Source organism: Aquila chrysaetos, chromosome 16 (genome assembly GCF_900496995.4).
Source record: "Aquila chrysaetos chrysaetos chromosome 16, bAquChr1.4, whole genome shotgun sequence".
In the NCBI taxonomy this organism is placed as follows: domain Eukaryota; kingdom Metazoa; phylum Chordata; class Aves; order Accipitriformes; family Accipitridae; genus Aquila; species Aquila chrysaetos.
Window position 1 is genome coordinate 24,467,786 of NC_044019.1, and position 18,912 is coordinate 24,486,697.

At 38.5% G+C, this 18,912-nt stretch overlaps 1 long non-coding RNA gene across 1 annotated transcript; it reads right to left on the reverse strand.

Moving 5' to 3' along the window:
- Positions 1-1,032: 1,032 nt before the first annotated feature.
- Positions 1,033-18,208, reverse strand: LOC115351953. Its single transcript, XR_003926957.1, has 5 exons — positions 17,872-18,208; positions 15,134-15,220; positions 13,904-14,240; positions 7,232-7,420; positions 1,033-5,980 (listed from the first exon to the last, which is right to left on the reverse strand). It is a non-coding gene; the product is annotated as an uncharacterized LOC115351953 (long non-coding RNA).
- Positions 18,209-18,912: the final 704 nt, after the last annotated feature.

An 18,912-nucleotide genomic window follows, 5' to 3' on the forward strand; every position in this document is an offset into this window, starting at 1 on the left:
GTTTGCATAAGCCTTCTTCACAGAAATGGTTTCACCCACAGAGACGATTATAGTGTTCTGTTTTTGGAAAGAGCTAAGGAGTTTATAGCCTAACAAATCTCCCTTCCCATAATTCCCACTCCTTAATTCATCAGGAGCTTCATCTTCCCTATCGTCACCTGCACAGCTCTGCGTTTCACACACAGGTAACACCAGTTCCTCCCTGGGGAAGTTCCTAAAAGCATACGCCTCCAAAACACGCTGCCCTGTAGCCACCCAAGGAAGCGAAAAGGGAGAAGTTACGCTGCCAGGGAGCAGATCTATTCGGTAACTTCCAACAGGAAAGTGCAAATTCTTATTTCTGTGTATGCAAAGAGCATTGTCAAAGTTGCCTTTTAGGGAATGTGCTGATGAATGTAATCGAGCGGATATCACACAGAGAAGTAAAGCCTACCATATGGCAAAAATCAGAAGGCGCATGAGCTGTTCCCACATAAGAAAACAGCCTTTAGGCACAGGTAACAAAATAAACATGCAGCAAAACCAATCAGAAGCAGAAAGGAAAACAAGCTGTGTGTAAGTTAGAAGATGCTCTTCAAGTATGCACAGCAAGAAACCAAAGGAGCAAAATGAGTTATCAGTCACCACAGAATGGCAGCTTTTAGCCTAGGCAAAAAAAAAACCACGAAGAACAATTCACTATAAAATAAAGGTTTTATTGACTTACTAAATTAAAATCCTTTTCTGTGACAGCTCAAGATATTTAAATGAAACAAAAAGAAACAAACAGAAAACCACCTCTGGAAAAAAACTCTATTTAGTGTGTTTGTGGTAGCTTCTCATTTAAATGGGTTTGTCAGCTCCGTGGTAGCAATCTCCTCCTGGTATTCATCAAGCGAACAGAGTGAAAATACATGGTGAGGAAGACCTCTATTACTACAGTATTGCACTACTAACAGTCATGGTAAACTACGTATGCTATCCAATCACCAATGTCCCCGTACTATTAAATGCCTGGCTCCCTTACATCAATACTTCTGAAATGTTTCCACCTTTAGAAAACAACTTTATTGGATGCAATCGTATGCAGTACACAATAGATATATTACCAAGGACAAAGAAACTGTATCCCAAATTCAATTTATCACTGATGCGTCAATTCATTTCCTAAATGCCACAGAAGTGATATATCTAAGAATATTAGGCAACGAACAGGCAAGTTATTGATCCTGTAAGTATGGTCTGTTTCTCGTGAACACACATATTTTTGCTGTAATATAATTGTCATAGACACATATGCACATTACCACTATATTTAAAAGGCTGTCTTCAAAACTTAATATAATTGCTACAGTAAACAAAGGTTTTTGTTTAGCTCAGTACTCTCTAAGTTTATGTATGTGTGGGAAAAAAAATCTGAGCTCCACTCTTCATATCTTATGAAGTCTTAATTAAGTAAGGAGTTGCCACCTCTGCTGTACTATTCATCTATGTTCCTTCTATAATGAGGGGAGGCAGACATCTCCACAAGGTGAGCAATCCCATCCATTCTTTAAATACTTGAGATGGGTGATATGAATTTCCCTCCGGAGTACCCCGTATCTCTCAATTGCCTGTAGAGGAATCCTAGGTTAACTAGCATAGACTACTTCAGCACAGCTGATGTTGCTTCTATCATCTTTACTTACGTGAGTCTGCAAGTTACAGTGCTCATCACAACTGCAATATTTTCAAAACTAAGGGAAGTTCTTATGATATTTCTGTATTTTTTTAAGAGCATCATCTTTGAAAACAACATATCCCCTACTCTTATTAAATAAAATGTTTCTTTCTTAAGCCTTACTACTTATACTGTAAGCAAAATGATTTAAGTATTGCAAAATCCTTTTTTTACAGAAGTAACTGTAATGAAGATTTTCAAAATAAAATGGATATCTAACATATATTTTAGGACCCATATATATTTAACACTATACTAATGCTTCTGCAGGCTAGCACGTTAGTTATGCAGCAGTATATTGACGATAATGCAAAATGCCCAAGTATGCAGGGAGTATAAACAGCAAATTACTAGTCTCAGCTCAATAAAAAGTAAACTGAAAAATATAGAGAACTCTGCCACCTTTGCTACTGCATGTATGCATATGGAGGTATAGTCCTGGTTTTCTACCTACCTTCCTTTTCACCCCTCTCAACCACATGCAGATTCTTCATTAATTAGCACAAAGAAAAAGCAAGTGCAAGTCTCAGCAATTAGAAATTACAGGTTTCCTGTAAATGCTGCTGAACCAGACAAATGTATATCTGTGTGAAAATGCACAATTTACAGTTATGACTTATCTAAAGTTAGCTAGAAATAGATACTATTTTATTTAAAGTTATAAAATAGGCTAAAGCAGCAATTGGTGATTTTTTACTTCATTACAGATATGAGATAGACATTCTGTGCGGCTGCGCTCTGACTACGTATTCTGTAATGTCCTGGGCCCGTTGCAGTCTGGCAGAGTTATAGACGGTATAATCTTCCAAAAATAAATCTCAGGGACCAGGACCCAATTACAGTCGATGCTTTTCCTTTAGTATCACAAGAATCTGTACAAAACTGATAGAATAGCAGAAAGGGAAATAGCTGGTCATAATTTTTTAAACTATAGACTGAAGTAGTTAGTTTTGTTAGAATACGTATCGGTCTTCTGAAAACAAAGCAAGATAGCGTTAGTGCATTTCCATTTTGATAGAACTTGGCGTGCTTCAAACTAATCCATTAATTTGTCTGTGTGATAAGGTAGTAAAGATTTTCAATACATATAGAAAGCATTGAAAAATACAGATTAAATTTGCTAAATCATAGAGTGACATTCTTAAAAAAATCTCACTGCTGCTGTTTTCCCTTTTCCCCCATCCCATGAGCAGTGACAGTCATCATTACTATTGGATATACCTATTGTTAGGTGCTCCCAGTGAGACTAGTGATTCGAGGAGGAGACAGCTATGGGGAAGTATGGGAGCAGGGTACCACATGTCGAAGGAGCAGAGGATGAGTAGAGGGTGGCAGGGAAGCATGATCATGAGAGCTGAGAGGACTGGGAACGGGCAAAGGAAACGAAAGGAAAGGGTGAAAAAAAAGGCAGAGAAAACGTAGCATTGGCTTGAAAAAAAACTTAGTGAGAGTGTAAACAGTGTGCTTTAAAAAAGGACAAAAGCATCTGTCACATGAAAGCCAGTTACAGATCTTACTAGGCTCATGTGAAAACAGTTGCTGCAGATCCCACAGGGATGCTTTATTTGTGTTATTAGGAGAGAGATCAGGCTTTATAATACTGTTTCCTCATAATTTATAGAAAACAAGAATATTTTAACTTTAAATTATTGCCCCAGACATGAAGAAAGATTGAAAGTATGCAACTTTACCATCCTAACTTTTGGGGACAGAATAGGTCATGACCTCTCCCACACTGGATCTAGTACCTATGATTCATGGTTCTTTCCTTAGCTATTTCTCCTTAATGGAAGGATATCATTAACCCGTTAAGGCTTCCTGAACACTATTTCAACCACACAGCCCTTCAACCAGAGCTAAGGGATTGTCTATTTACTCTATGCCCCAGCTCTGCCATGTTTCTTTTAGGATCTGCTCCTAACTCTACTGCCATTTCAGGCTTACCAGAGGTTTGGGGTTTCTGTGGAAAAAGGATCTACGCGTGGTTCTTCCCCTGAGGATGCACAAGTCCCATTCCTGTCCAGACTTCCAAACACTCAATAACTGTCTCCTTAATGTTGATCAAAAATATACTGGCTTCTTAAAACTGTTCCAAAATCCGTTGGCTCCAGCTCTGAGGAATGTACTCTGCATTTTGCTTCAGTGGTTCCATCACTATAGGTGCATCCCTGTGTGGCGCAGTTTTGTTTAGCAAGAAAGATAAATGTTACAACTTAGGCTGCCTTTCAACTAAACCATCACTCATCTCTTCCAGCTAGTGAAGAAACTGTACTTGGACAAGCGGACTCCGGACTGAACAGCAGCACGTGCTGTTCACCTGTATTGTCACTCCCAAGTTTTCAAACTTTGCCCTAATAGTGCCCAGTTAACCAGTGTGGTTACTGCCAGAGACAGCTCTGCCATCATCGGACTCCACTGGAACTTTTCTTCCTTTATTTGTACTCCTGAGCTATGGGAAGCTGTTAGGTTTTTCTCCTTGAGAGGCCACAAAATCAGTCAGCCAACCTACCTCTCCCAATATCTGGAGTATTTTCAGGCACCGAAAGTTTTTCCTGATAAAATTAAGTACTAAGCCTCAGTTTTTCAAAGTGATTCTCCTCAAGAGGATTTAAATTTCAGAAAGCATTAAATAGCTGGAATAGTGAATCACTGAAAACTTAAGTCTACCTTTTTCCAAAAATGGTTTTAGAAACCAAGCTGGCGATTGCACCTTCAGCAGTACCTTTGTTATTGGGACCAGTGCCTGAGACCACCATCTCCCTCTGCGTTAAATAGCAGCTTGCTGCAGAAGTCAGCTGTGCTCCTTGTGCAGTGAGGAATTCTGTCACATGAACAGAGAGACCTGATCACAACTATTTTTTTTAATTGCCTGTGTTTCCAAACTGCCCGCGTCCATTTTGTTGCTATTGAATATGTCTAAAATTGCACCAAGACCCTTTAAAAGGGGGAAAATTGTATTAGTTTATCCAGAAAACTGAAGCTGGTTGTTGGAAAGGTTATTTTTGATGATTTTTTAAATAATATAGCTTGCAAAGTAATGTGTCGGCTTAACACTCTTCTTTTCTTTAGAAAAGCATTTTGTTTCTGATTTTAGTGAGGTTAATACAGTTTACCTGAAAGACTTGAAGCCTCTTCAAGACAAGTTCAGTTTTGAGGGTCTAGAGCTATAATGTTTTTGAATTAAATTTTCCCTACTCCCTAAATGAAAATACTGATCTAAACGTTCAAAACACTAGCTGATGTCTGCCCATCAATTTTTCTCTACCAGTCTTCCTGGAAAAATCAAGCTTATTTTTACTAGACCATGCATAATACCATCTTCAGAAACAAATTGGAAAGTTAATAGGAATGTGCAAATGTTAAACTGCACGTAGCGATGAGGAAAAAAAGCTGATGAAATGGTCAGTTTGAAGCTGTCTTTTTGCTGGCTCGAATAAACCATAACTTCTTTATAATCTTGATAATTTTACTTTACTATGTTCTTAGAAAAATGGAATCCTTCTTGGCAATGCGCAATTCAGTCATAATCATGCCATTTCAAAAGCCCAGCAAGGCAGTATTTGAAGCCTCCCAAGTAAGAAAAGGATTACACATTCACATAGATCATGCTGCTCCATTTTCATCAGTCAAAATGATGAGAAAAAAATTGGTTAGACTCCTAAATATGGCTTATTGCATTTTTCTTTTCATTATGCTTTGAAGTTATCTATTACAGTGCTTGCCACCCTCCCTATGAGAAATTGAGAATATATGCATTCATCATGCTCAGAGCTAGAAATCAAGATAGAATAAATACAATGTCATGAAGAAAGCAGCAAGCTGCTAGAACATAAAAGGTGTTTACGTTCTTTCATAGAAGAGCTGATACGGTGTTACTTGATCCATTATCTGGTATAGTGTAATCAAATTCATTAGTACTGGAACATCTAGCACTGGCTACATGAAGTGTCAATAGAAAACCAGAGCTGTAATTAAAGAAGAGGAAAGTGATTATCAGCAGCAGATCAGGTGCTTATCAGCACGGTAGTAAATGAGCGCTCCAGAACTGACTTCTGCTTCTCCCACAAAAATCAAAACTCACGACACTACTGAGTCTGTACAAAACAGTCTGGTTTGAAGTGGTTTTACGCCAGGTGTCACACCGACAGGATGCAGTGATCATGCTGCTATTTAGCTTATTGAATTAATTTACTTTAGAAAAGGCTGCTTCCAGGGCTGCTGGAGACTCAGAATCAAACCCGGATCAAATTGAGACGCTGAAGTCTATTTCCTAGACGCCACCTGGAAGATTGTTGGAGGGAAAGAGGATTAGAAATTTTAAGTTGTATATTTTGCTGAAGGTGTTTTGCACAGACTTGTACTGCTATATAACTTTATAGAGAAAATTATTATTATTACTACTTCAAGGCTATATTAAAGTTAGCTAGAACAGTTTTAATACCTAATGTATAAATGTTTTTCTAACAATGTCATTGTGCTCCTCAAAGGAACACAAGATGGATGACATGGTCTGCAATTATTTTATGTGATTACTCTTTCAGAAAAAAAAAAAGATCAAAAAATGTCCTTCCACATTGCCGTTCCAGTTTAAACGTGGCTATTGTTAGTGTCTCCTTCCATCAGCTGCATTCACCATTTGTGTATTGCATACACAACTAGCTAGCATTTATTGAACAGAATTTGCAGGAGACAGAGATACTAATGTGTCTGCATCTTTATGACATTTTCTACGGGTCAGAGCTGTAATAGCATATGTTACCCAACAATTGGAAAAGCGTTGCCAAACTCTCTCCCCGGAGCTGCTGTAGAACAGCAGCTAGCAACAAACTGAGGCATCATCAAATACTGACCACAGTCCCTTAAATATACATATTACAGTGTGAACACTACCATAATTCTGATCCAAATTTAAGAATAACTGTGATAAATCAACACTACATCTGACAATAGATCAAAGAAATCTCTGGAACAGAGAATTAATTAATCATGTCCCTGTAGAGAGAAATAATGCATGACCCAGTGAACTTCTCAGTCTTTATTTTCTTCATTGTCCACTCCAAAAACTAAATGTTGACTCTATACATTACTTTAGTAATTCCAGCTGTCCACTTTGGTACTTTACTAAGTAGAATTATGTTAACTACATAAAAGTAAAAAGAAAGCTTTGATTAACTGGTCTGTGCTTTTATGGATGGTTCTGGCTGAATACTGATTCATTAATCAGCCACTAATTCCTCCTCATTGTTTTGCTATGTCGGTTTATATGTGTTTATTTTCCATCAGCTATTTGCAGCTTTGGTAGGCAACATTTTGCTATGTGATTTACAATCATATATGTTATGCTGGACTCAAATAATGTAGTCCAGTAATGCAAGCACATTGCAAAACCGAAATCCTGTAACTCTTCTCTGTAGCTGTCCATACCTCTCCCTTCTTCAATATCAAATTCTCCTTGGCAGGAGAAGGGAGAGCAGGTACATTTAGAACTTCCCTTCCTTGTTCTGCTAGTGTGGAACATTGCACAAACCTTACCTTCTCCTGTGGAAATTGTTCAGGTTTTTGGAGTTCTTTCTGGACAGAAAAGTCGAACAAAAAGTAACAGTGTCGCAGTAAAATTGTCCTCGTTCTCACTGAGGTACGCTGCGATCCCATTGCATACATCACTTCTAGGTCACCATTCAGATCAATGTGTGTTTTCTAATTTTATGCTGCTTGATGTCACTGTTAGATTAATGATATATAATAGACAAGGTCAGTTGTAGCCAATGTTTGTTTGGGTTTTTTCCTCTTTAAACTCAGGGATGAAGCAGATACCCTATCCTAAATAACTTGACAGTACCACGAGAAATCAAAGGTGAAGTGTTTCATTGTTAATTTCTTTACATCTTCTTTACATCTTTGGCAAAATTGTCTCTTTGTGTTTAATGATGACTAATACTATGTTTTTTTGAAATTATGTTAACAGAAGATTCTCACTTTTTTCATTTTATAGAAGCCCCCCAAACTGAAACTACCCGTCTTTCTATAATTTGCTTGCTTTTTATTCTTGCTTTGCCCCATTCCCATTTTTCTTTTGGAATATTAGAAAAATGGGAAAAGAACATGTGTAGGGAGGAACATCCACACCTTGGAAACAACTTTTCATAAAAAAGAAAAAATATTTCAGGCATATTGTGGAAAAATAAGAGGCTGGGGTTTGTATGGTTTTGTATGGGTTTTTTTAAATGAAAAAGATCTGTTAAATGTATTCATTCTTTTTTTCAGATATTACTTCTGCACAGCATTCAATACAAAAAATTTAATAATGACACACACGCAAAACGTTGGTTCACCCTCACCTATTTTGAGTGCTTAACTATCATGACCCAGTAATTGTTTTTTAGTATTTTAATCACCTTATTTCCCTTCACTATTTTTCACTTTTTTAGTTTTCCTGACTGCTGCTATAAGGAACTAGCAATATTACAAAGGTATTAAAGACCGCTTTTGTAGCTTTTCTTTAAGCAATAAGTTACCTTATAACTTGTCTGTAATAAAGAGATTTGTGACCTTATTTCCCAGAGTCCAAACTACAGATAATTTCCATAAGCAACTCAAGTATATTTTGAGTTACCCCTTACTAAATTAAACATTGATTTTTTTTTCTTACATTCTTAACTTTATTCCTTTTTTTATTTATTTCTTAAATAAGAAGGAACCCATTTTCTACTAACTAAAAAGCATGCGTGACACATATCATGTATTTTAATATAATTTTTTCCTGAAGCATGGCATTTTTCAGGATCCATGGTTGCATTCAAGGATAGACAATGTTTTTTAAGAACTTTCAATTTAAAATATTTTTAAGGAATGTCACTCAATGCCATTCTAATTAATTTTATGTTCTCATTAGAAGTCTAAAGTAGTTCATGAACCTTTATTTTGCATTTATGCCAAAACCCAGATCCTCAGCTGTTGTAGATCTGGTTGATTTTACCTGGAGTGCACAGATTTTGTCAGTTTATACCAAGCTGAAAGATCTAGCCCTCGTATTTTAACATTTCTTTTTAAAAGAAAAAAAAAAAAGAAAAAGAAAAAATATTTTTATACCATTTACATTATATGAATGTAGCTTCTACACACAAAATGAATATACTGCCTATATTGACAGAACTGGTTTATTTTTAAAGAAGATTCAAAACAAGATGACTGCACAATGTAAAACCAGCAACAAACGAGAATGGTTGTCCCCCGTTTTCTCAAGCGGAACTCCCCTTATCTTTAATACCAAGGGCAGATACTTTACTATTTAGAAAAATCCTTTGTGACATGTGAATATTATGGGCTTATCACACGGTCCAAAGATCTCTGTTTTAAGCAAGAGAAGTATGTGTGGCTCATTCGTTTCCATATGCCACATAAAACCCTCTCCTACTGGGTAAATTAGGAGTTCCTAAAATTGCTGTATTATTGATGGCAGAATAATAATTTAGAGTCATTTACATAACTCATAGAACACAGTTCTATCTTGTAAATTACGTGTTACTGAAATGCCTAGCTCCAAAGCTGCAGTCAGGGAAGCCCGTCAGTTACGACTGTGAATCTTGGCTCCCTTGACACCAAGGATGCTGTTACTTCTCTCAAATTGCCTTTTAATTGGTGGGTAATGTTTGAGTATGCATAATGCTTGAATTTCAGTGCAAAAGAAAGCATAGTCATGTATTTGCTACCACTGGAACTTTTCATTAAGGGCTCCATAATATGTCTATCCCTCCTTTTAAACTCATAATGTATCTATACATACGTGCTTAGTCTTTCCCAGGAAAGCAGCGCTTCATCTCCCATAAGGGTTCCTTGGGAAGACAAACTCCATAACTCCAAATGTCCCTCCTTCCTCCTCTTTCCCCCAGGTTTATTGCTGGGTATGACGTCATATGGCACGGGTCATCCCTTTGGTCAGCTGGGGTCAGTGCTCCTGGCAGTGTCCCCTCCCAGCTTTTAGTGCACCCCAGCCTACTCGCTGGTGGAGCAGCCTGAGAAACGGAAAAGCCCTTGATGATGTGTAAGCACTGCTCAGCAATAACTAAACCATGTTGTATTATCAATACTGTTTTGGTCACAAATCCAAAACATAGCCCCACACAACACTGGTCATTCATCCTAAACTGTTATCCGAGTTAATGGGTTAACAGTGTGTCTGTGATACAAAACACAGATCTATTTGCTGCTTAATGAAAATCTACGCATTACTATATGTTTTAATACAACTGATAAATGTTATATTAGACAGTGCTACACAGAAGACGGTCCTAGTAAACCGAATCTAATACTCAAACCACAATGAAGGGAATTACACTGACGGTTCAGTTGCTCCAAGCCAATTAGTGGCAAATTCCAAATTACTTGGAAACATCTTCCAAGTAACAGAAATGTCTCTTCCTACAGACACATTACTTGTATTTGCAGTTTAGGATTTGTTGGGTTTTTTGGTTTTGTTTTTAGTTTTTTGGATGTTGTTGTTTGGTTTGGTTTTTTTTTAAATTTCAAGAAATGAAAAGAGCAAAGTACATTTAAGAAGATCAAGAGCCCTCAGCCACACTGGTGTCGTGACCTAGAGAAGCTATTCACGACCCGTTGGCACACCCGGCAACGATGGGAGATCCTGGATCAGTTCTTCTGACATCTATGGCGTGTAAAAGAGGTCTGGCTGAGGGACATCAATACCACTAGCAAGGAACCTGGCTGGTGAGCCCTGTTAAATAGATTTCTCAATTATATTGCCGTCGTTGTCAAGTACTTGGGACAAGTACATGACACCAAGACCAGTGAGGTAAGGTCATAAACTCCCTGAACCAGAATAAAGCAAGCCATCCACGGGGATGTATGTCTCCCAGGAGCCAGGGATCTCATCTCTCTAGCACTTCTCTGGCTACAAGACTCAGGCCAGCCTTTCACTGCCCAGTAAAATGGGAGTGAGAAGGCTGCACACACACCAAAGCTAAATACTCTGCAAGAAGGTCTAGGTAAACAGTGTCTCCCAGTCATTTCCAAGACTGCTCTTGCTCCATGTCCCAACAGACATGGCTTCACACCAGAGACCCAGGAAAAATCATTTCAGCTGTTACTTGCACTTTGCTGATTGCTACAGATTATTTTCTAAACTGTTAATATATCCCAATAATACATCGCTTCTGTTCCGGTACGTGCCTTGTTTCTTCTCAAGGAGATCTGCACTCCATGGAATATTTACTTGTCAACGTAAGGAAGGATTTACTGAAATAAATATCAGTTAGTTCTTTTGTCTCCATACAGCTTGTCTGCTTAATGCAGCTAATACAGAACATTGGAATACATTGACTTAATTTGCACTTGACAAAATACAAATATATATGATTATGTTTGACTGTATTATGTTGCTAATCAGTGTATTCAAGATGGCTGCATGCATATTATAATAAACTTCCATTTATTATGTATGTGCATGAACTGTATTAAGTCAATACATCGCCTAATTGTGTAGGCAGGAACTAATCTTCCCTGTTATTACACATGTTGCTACAGTTTACTATGATAGAAATAGCTTTCACTTTGAATCTTTCTGTAATATGATAGATTAACAAAGCACTACAATCCCACGAAAAACATCAATGCACTGGGATTAATTTGCTAAACTAATATTTTTCCTCTTATTAGAAAAACACTATATTAACATTTAAATACCTTGTTTCATCTGAGTATCAGAATGCTGTTGTAGTCACTCATGTTTTCTGCATCTGTCAAATCTGTGCTCTTAGCAAATATCAATTCATTTTTAACAAAACCCTAACTGCAGCAATTAGTGTTCTAAAGATAAGAATATTACATTCCTCAGGAGAAGCTGAGGCATATTATGTTAATTTGTTTGTCTGTCTTTATATAGGGACACATGCCTTTAATTAAGTAGATAAGTTTTAATGAACTCTTTCTAAAATATGAAGGTTGTGATTTAGTTTTAATAAGAGAAAATTTGATGTTCCGTGCACCCTCAGCAGTGTTATTCAGTTCAGACACTGTAATATCTTCTCATTTTAAGTGACAATCTTTATACAATCTGCTTATTTACCCTGAAACATTAGTCCATGAGAAGAATTTAATCCCTTTTCAGAAAGTGAATGTAAGCTCCACGTGTCAGCTAAGTCTCAAGCCGGCGATCATGGATGTACATAAAGTTTGAGGTGGCTTTTGGCAGCAGGGAGATCATAACCCATATTCTCTGCAGGCAAAAGAAAGCATAGTTAGGTACTGTCATTTCTGTCCTAAAAATAACAACTCTCGATTCTCAGCACAACTAGTTAGTTTGAATGCAGCACTAAACTAATTCCAGTTCCAGAGTGATTTAATGAGCGCTACTAATAAAATCACATCATAATCTGTGACATGTTGTGCTGTATGGTACGGACATTCCCTCTGTTGCCAAACTAGTACCAAAAAAAACCCCGCCCCAAATGCTGAGAGAAAAAAGAAAGAAATCTGATAAAAATTGTGACAGGATACGTCTGCAGACATCATTTTAAACATCCATGGTATAGGGTGGGGGATGTTACTTGAAACAAAGGAACTGAAAACTAAACAAATGCTGTTACTGCGGTGTCACAGGTATGACCTGAGTGCAGTCCTGGAGACCTAGGGATGCTCCGAGCAGAGAAGAGACCATCTGTAAGACGCAGGATCCCACCTTACAAGTGGAACTGCCAAGAAAAAGACCTCTCATCGGCATGAACAGAACACAGGCACGCAAACAGAAAAAAGGAGGTAAGCCAGACATTGGGAGATGAAAGAAAATGTAGGCATTCTGGTGCCAATGGTGCAGAGAACACAAGTAAGATGGAAGGAAAGTACGATACCCGACTGGATTTGAGCAGGGGATAAACTGTATATCCCCATGCTGCAACTGCCTGAGGAAGAAAAAGTAGCAAGACACAACCTTATTTAGACGACAGAGGCATCCAATCAAGAGAAAAACATTTATGGCATGACTCAAATAAATCTAATGAGTCAAAGTACATGAACTTGAGGAAAAAGCCACCCCGTCCATCACTGTGTCGTGAGGGGAACAACCAACTTCATTCATTCCAGGTACTATGACAAGTCCTCATTATCTCCAGCAAAACCAGTTGGAAGATTGTCAAAAAAACACATTATTAGTGGAAAAATATTCTAAAAAACACCAGGAGATGTCAATGCTTGTTGTTTACTATGACACACTGGAGCGTCATCTGTTGTTATGCCATTGGAAAGTACAACCTAGAAACTGAGTGTCACACATCAGCTTAGTTTTGATGTGACCGGAGTGAACACAGATGCTATTGGCTTTGTTTAGTGTTCTCATTGACTTCAAGGGCAACTTTAAATCCACAGAAATCCACATGTATAAGCCATGGAACTATTAAAATGCAGAGCCTCGTGACTTCTGCTAGACTTAGCAGAGGTAAAACCATCAAACTTACAAAGCAGTGAGAGCTCCATGCTATTTATTCCACTTAAAATACACAGGCAGACTGATTAAATAAAAATCTTCTAATATTACAGGGATCTATGCAAATCCCAAACTACTGAGAACAAAAAGAAATCACAGCCTGCTACTGATAACTGCTGATATATTAGCAGCTTGAGCCTGCCCACTGTTTTGTGGTCAAGAATGAGGTTTTGCACGTTGAATGACAGGTTCCTCCCAGAAGTTATTAGTGGTTGCAAATGTTACAGGCAGAGCACATCATCCAGAATATATTGTAAGGGACAGCAGGACAGAAAAAAAACCCCTAAACTATTGTTTATTGACATGCTATCTAATTTTTCTATTTCAGATGGGTCTGTCAATCCTTGAATTAGCCCAACTGTCTAAGGGGCAGACTGAAATTCTGAGCTCTGCCACAGTCTCTAGACAAATCAGCGAACAAAGTAGGGAGTCACAGGAGGAGATGACTTCCTATCAAGATAGTGATGTGGAAAAAGTCAATTTCCCTGAAAGGGATTGAGGAAAATGCAGCAGGTTTGTGCTGTAGCATCATGAGAGGAAGAAACTGCACATCGTAAGACAGAGAAAGGCCAGAGACAAATGAAGGTTTATGTCTTTTGGCAGGTCTGATCACTTCAAAAGTGGAAGGCATGTAATGCCTCAGAGATGCCATTTCTTTCCCACACCTCATAAATAACCCAAGTATATTACTCAGCCTACCCTTGGCTTACCTTTTCAGGATGATTTTACCAGCAGGATGGCTGGTAAAGGTGTTTGGCAAGGTGCTCTGCATCTCGTGGGGCTGCGAGGTGTCTTTAGCCTTGCTGAATTCAGTGCTCGTTATAGCCCACCTTAAAGGTTTCCATTCCCATTTTGAAACAAAAAGCCCAGAAGATACTGGTCATTTTTAATATTAGATACCTGAACGGAATAGTAGGAGAGAAGGCAACCAGATTTGGCTTATGGGCAGTCTATCCGTTCCAGTATGCCAGAGGGGACAAATGGAGGCCACCTTCCCTGTCTCATGCCACCTTATGGGACATTCTGACCATATTCAATAAGGGCAAACTGTTTTAAGAAACAAGAAGACAACAGCCAATATTTTGGTTTAAAGATTTGTGCCAAAATACGTCTGCTTTCACAACCAGCTTACATATTAAATTACCATATGTTTTGCCTTTATAGAAAATCTAAAGAATTAGCTTTTTTCCACAAAACAGGTTTCTTTTTACAAAAGTACCTTCTTTTGTTTGTTTACTTATTTATAACAATCTTAATTTAAGGTTACTCAACAGGTTTAGAAAAAAATATTTTAAAAATTATTTAGAGACTTGCACGGTGCAAATTTTTGCAAAACTGGAAATTACACGTTTGTTTTCTCTATTCAGAGCAATGAAGTTGCAACCTTCCTTAATGTGGAAAACAAAACATGGATATAAGGACCTGCAAGTGCAGCTTGTCTGATGTATCAGTCAAAATGCATCATTTCTAAATAAAGAGCTAGAAATAAAGAAGATTGCTGCTGTGGAACGTATTTATTTTTATTTAACTTTCCTCCAGCAAGTCTGAATACAGCTCACAACACAGACATTAACAATTGCATAGGAGAATTCTGAGTCATCGTGTTAAACCACGGCACATGGATAACTGCTACCAGCTGACTCAAATGAAAGGATTTTTGCTGTATTCAAAATACAGGCAAGTACAAATGCATTTTGTTTTTCCTTGTAAAAAATAATCACGAAGTAATGGAACACTCTTAGATGTCAGTTAGTTAACATACTGCATAAAAATAATTTGGCTCCATCTACTAAACTTGCCCAACCTACACTTTGAATACAGCAGCAGTTGGAAGACTTTCAAGTTCTCTAAATTTACTTAACTTAGGTGTTTAATTTTAAGCAAAAATTGAAGTACAATAGCCTAGTGAAGCCGGTAGATATTTTTTATCTTACACTCACATGTTATAATGGTGTTCATAAGTTCCCTAGGAGAAAATGAGACAGTCATCAGAACCTTTGAAGTTTATCTTCACAGTCTTTCTGCATCTGCAAAAATTAAAAAAAAAAAAGAGACTTTAATTTACATTTTAATTTGTTGTTTTGAATTCAGTAGGACATTTGAGTAAGTAAAGATGACCTCCCTCTTTTTTCCTGTATATTTTAAGAGTGACAGAACTTACACTGTATGTTACTGCAGTTACATAGTTATGAGTCAATTTTAAAAACAATTTACTGTATTCCTTTTTTTTTCCTTTTGAAGGCTTTAAAATACAATTAAATCATTTTTGCTTTGAAAATTCAATTAGAAGTTTTAAGTAGCCTTAAATAGCTGGATCTGTCAGAGGAGTTAAATGGAGTCTCTGGGGTACACCTAGAAACTCCATTAGTCCAGCCAAAGAACTGGACTCTTACCAGGTTCTTGCAGGGACTGGTACTTAAAAGAGGATCTTTAAAGCATGTTGTCCTACAACAGACCAACACAATGCCTCTGCCTTGGTTAAAAGGGACCTGTGAATCCGTAGCTCTCTTCCCCGCTTCTGCGGATGACAAGGAAAGCCAGGTGGGAGGAGAACACCTGGGACCTCACACCTGCAAGAACTTGTGCACACAAAATGTTGCACACTTGAGCCACAGAATGCTTCTCAGCCCCAGTAATTTCCCTGAATAAGCATGAACAAACCGCTCAGACTTGTATTTCCATGTTTGCAAAAATGGCATAGTTTTGAGAGCGCTTATATTACTCATTTACATGCTAAAACATTGGCCTTTATTTCTGAAAAAAAAATCAACCGCCTTGCCCCCCTTCTACCAGAAAAGGACGGCGAGATGAGCCGGCCCCAGTGACAGCACACTGGCCCAGTCCAGCAGTCCCCATGCCCACCTGCTGAGGAAGAAGCCACAACGGCTTCTGCCTGGGGAGTCCCGTTGCCACCACACAGCCGGTCTCGTGTCCTGACCAAAGCACCGGCTCGCTGCTGCTCAAAGGAGAGCTCACACAGACCCGCCGGCGCGATGCTCGGCGCTCATCTGATTAGGAAGTAAGTCGGTTCACCTTGCTAACGCAGCAAAGTGCCACTGGTTTACCTTCTTGGCTCTCTTTTTTACCATTTTACTCCTGAATGCTGTACGATGAACTGAAGCGCTTGGATAAATGTTATCAGCACTTAAGCCAAGCTTCACAAACCTGATGCTTTTGTAAGGAGTCATAAGGTTTTCACATGGGCAGATCCAGCTGATACAACCCGCTTACACTTCCAAACGACTCCCAACCAAGCCTCTTACTATAAGCTCTGAAGGTATTTAAGCAACCCTTGCATAAAAAGGAAAATAGGTAAAATAATTGGTGAACAGGTAGGAAACTGAGAGTAGGATAATTTTCTCAATTGAGAGTGATCTCCAGAGGCTTTCCACAGTATTCTGCATCGAGACCTCTGATGTTTAACATATCCATAATATCATAGGAATGTACTAAATAGCAAGGTGGCAAAATTTGTTGATAGTAGAAAGTTATTCAGAGTGGAAAAGATAAGAGCTGACTGCAAAGAATTCTAGGAAGACCTTATGACACTGAGCAGCTTTGTGTCAAAAGGCAGATAAAATTCAATGTAGAATAATATATGGCACACGCAGTAAAAAGCAATCCTAACTTCAGAAAGAAAATAATGGGCTTTGAGTTGACCTTTACCAGGAAAGCAATCTTGGGATCATGATAGATAACTCCAGGAAACATCAGCACAGAGCTCAATAGCAGTCAAAGAGCAAATAAAGTCTTGGGAACTACAAGAAAGAAAAGAGAACAAAAGAGAGAACTTTGGACCACTGAATAATGTGGTTTGGCTTTCTCATCTCAAAAATGACCAAGCAGATCTACAAAAGGTTCAGAGAAGAGCAACAAGGATGATGATAGATTAGGGACAATTTGTGTCCAAAGAACAATTAAGATTAGTTTTCATCCTGCAAAATGGGTGAGCAAAGAGAGATAAGACAGACATGGAGGAAGATATGAGTGTCGGATAGAGGATGGCACGGCCTCCTGCAGTAGAAGAAGGAGAAGGTATTACCCACCAGGTGACAGCTTGAAAGCAAAGAGAAAGAGGTGGTCCGTCGCACAGTACACAGCTAAACGGTGGCTCCTGTCCACGGGATGCTGTGAGTGATAAAAGCCTGTAAGCATTCAAGGAAGGACTGGATGAGTCTTCCCCAGCAACTTCTCTGCTGAAAAATCCACTGAGGGTTATCACATACCTATGCCTCTTCTGGCTTAGAAAGTCTTGGAGTCACAAATTGCTGGAGGGTGTTTGGGAGGGGTATAACTATTTGATTTTTCTCTCCTTCACTGAGCATTCCGTTTTGCCCAGCATCAGAGGCAGAGTCCCAGGCTAGAGGCACCAGCCCTGTATGGCCTCTCTGCACGTAAAAAATAAGGTTGGTTAGACAAGTGCCACAGCCACTACAAGGTAAGTAGCAGAAACACGTGCCTGGAACAGGGAGTCATAGAAGAGGGAGGAAAACAGGCTTTATCCATTCTGGTGAGACTCTGGAAGAGCTCAAACTATAACATGCAACCACACTTCAGATGTTTCAGTTGGGAGACTACTAATCTTAAAATAGCTTTGCTCCTAATAGGTGCTAAACTTCACGCAGGATGATTCAAAACTCCTAACCAGCGTGCATAACCTCCAGCTTTCTTAAGTTACCTCCTTATTCGGGCAAAGGCAAGGCACCAGATTAAATCTCCGCCACTCATTTTCTCAGCTCACAAAGCATCTTCTTCACACAGTGTAGCCCAGTTTAGAAATATTTTGGTATTCTTGTTGCACCAGGAGTCCCCCCAGTCCTCAGGCTTCAGCTAAATTATGTTTTCATTGAAATCATGTTCACAAAGCTCTCAGGAAGCTTCAGCAGAATTGTGCTTCACCTGCATGAGATACAGTGTCAACAAATTTAGAAGAGTGTTGTCAGATGGGATTAAAAAAAAAAAAAAATTAAGATAATTTTACTACCTTTAGCCCTGTAATCTTAAATTAGTTTATACTATAAGCATGTGTAGCTGTTGTGCACACGCCTGAGCAACAAATGCCACCCGCAAGCTAGATATAATGCCAGGAATATTTTATAATAAATATGTTTCATCTGCTGCTTCTATGCTTACACTTCCTAATCACTCTTCCAAAACATGGGACAATGAGCCTATAAGGGGCAGAGGAGAGTATCTGCTATAATTCCACAATTCCTGTGGCATTTGAGAAGCTTTAGGAAATTTTATTGCAAATTAGATACATAATGATCGTTTCACTCATTACTGAAATGTCCAGGAACAAGCATTTCAACTGGGGTAAAGGGCAAAAGCCTTTTAGCAATGCACAACACAACAGCGTAGGAGAAAAAATGAGAAATATCTTTTCTAACAGAAACCAGTGAGGAATTTTTAAGTAGGTAGAATGTAATTATCCGATTGAAATTAAGCCATGACATTGCAGCTTTCACCTCTACTCTTGAAAAAAGTGCCATGGGATCTGTTAAACGACTGCATGTGGCCAGGACCTCAGTTTTATGTCTCATTCAGAAGCGTGGTGGGAAGGGATGTCAACTCAGCATTTAAAAATCCCATTTGTTTTACATGCAGCTTGGGAATATTTTTAAGCTTTCACTTTTATTGATTTGTTCTTAATACTCAGGGAGAAAGAAACAGAGTTTCCACAAAAAGGACTGCAGGTACAAAATAGATAAATGGTATC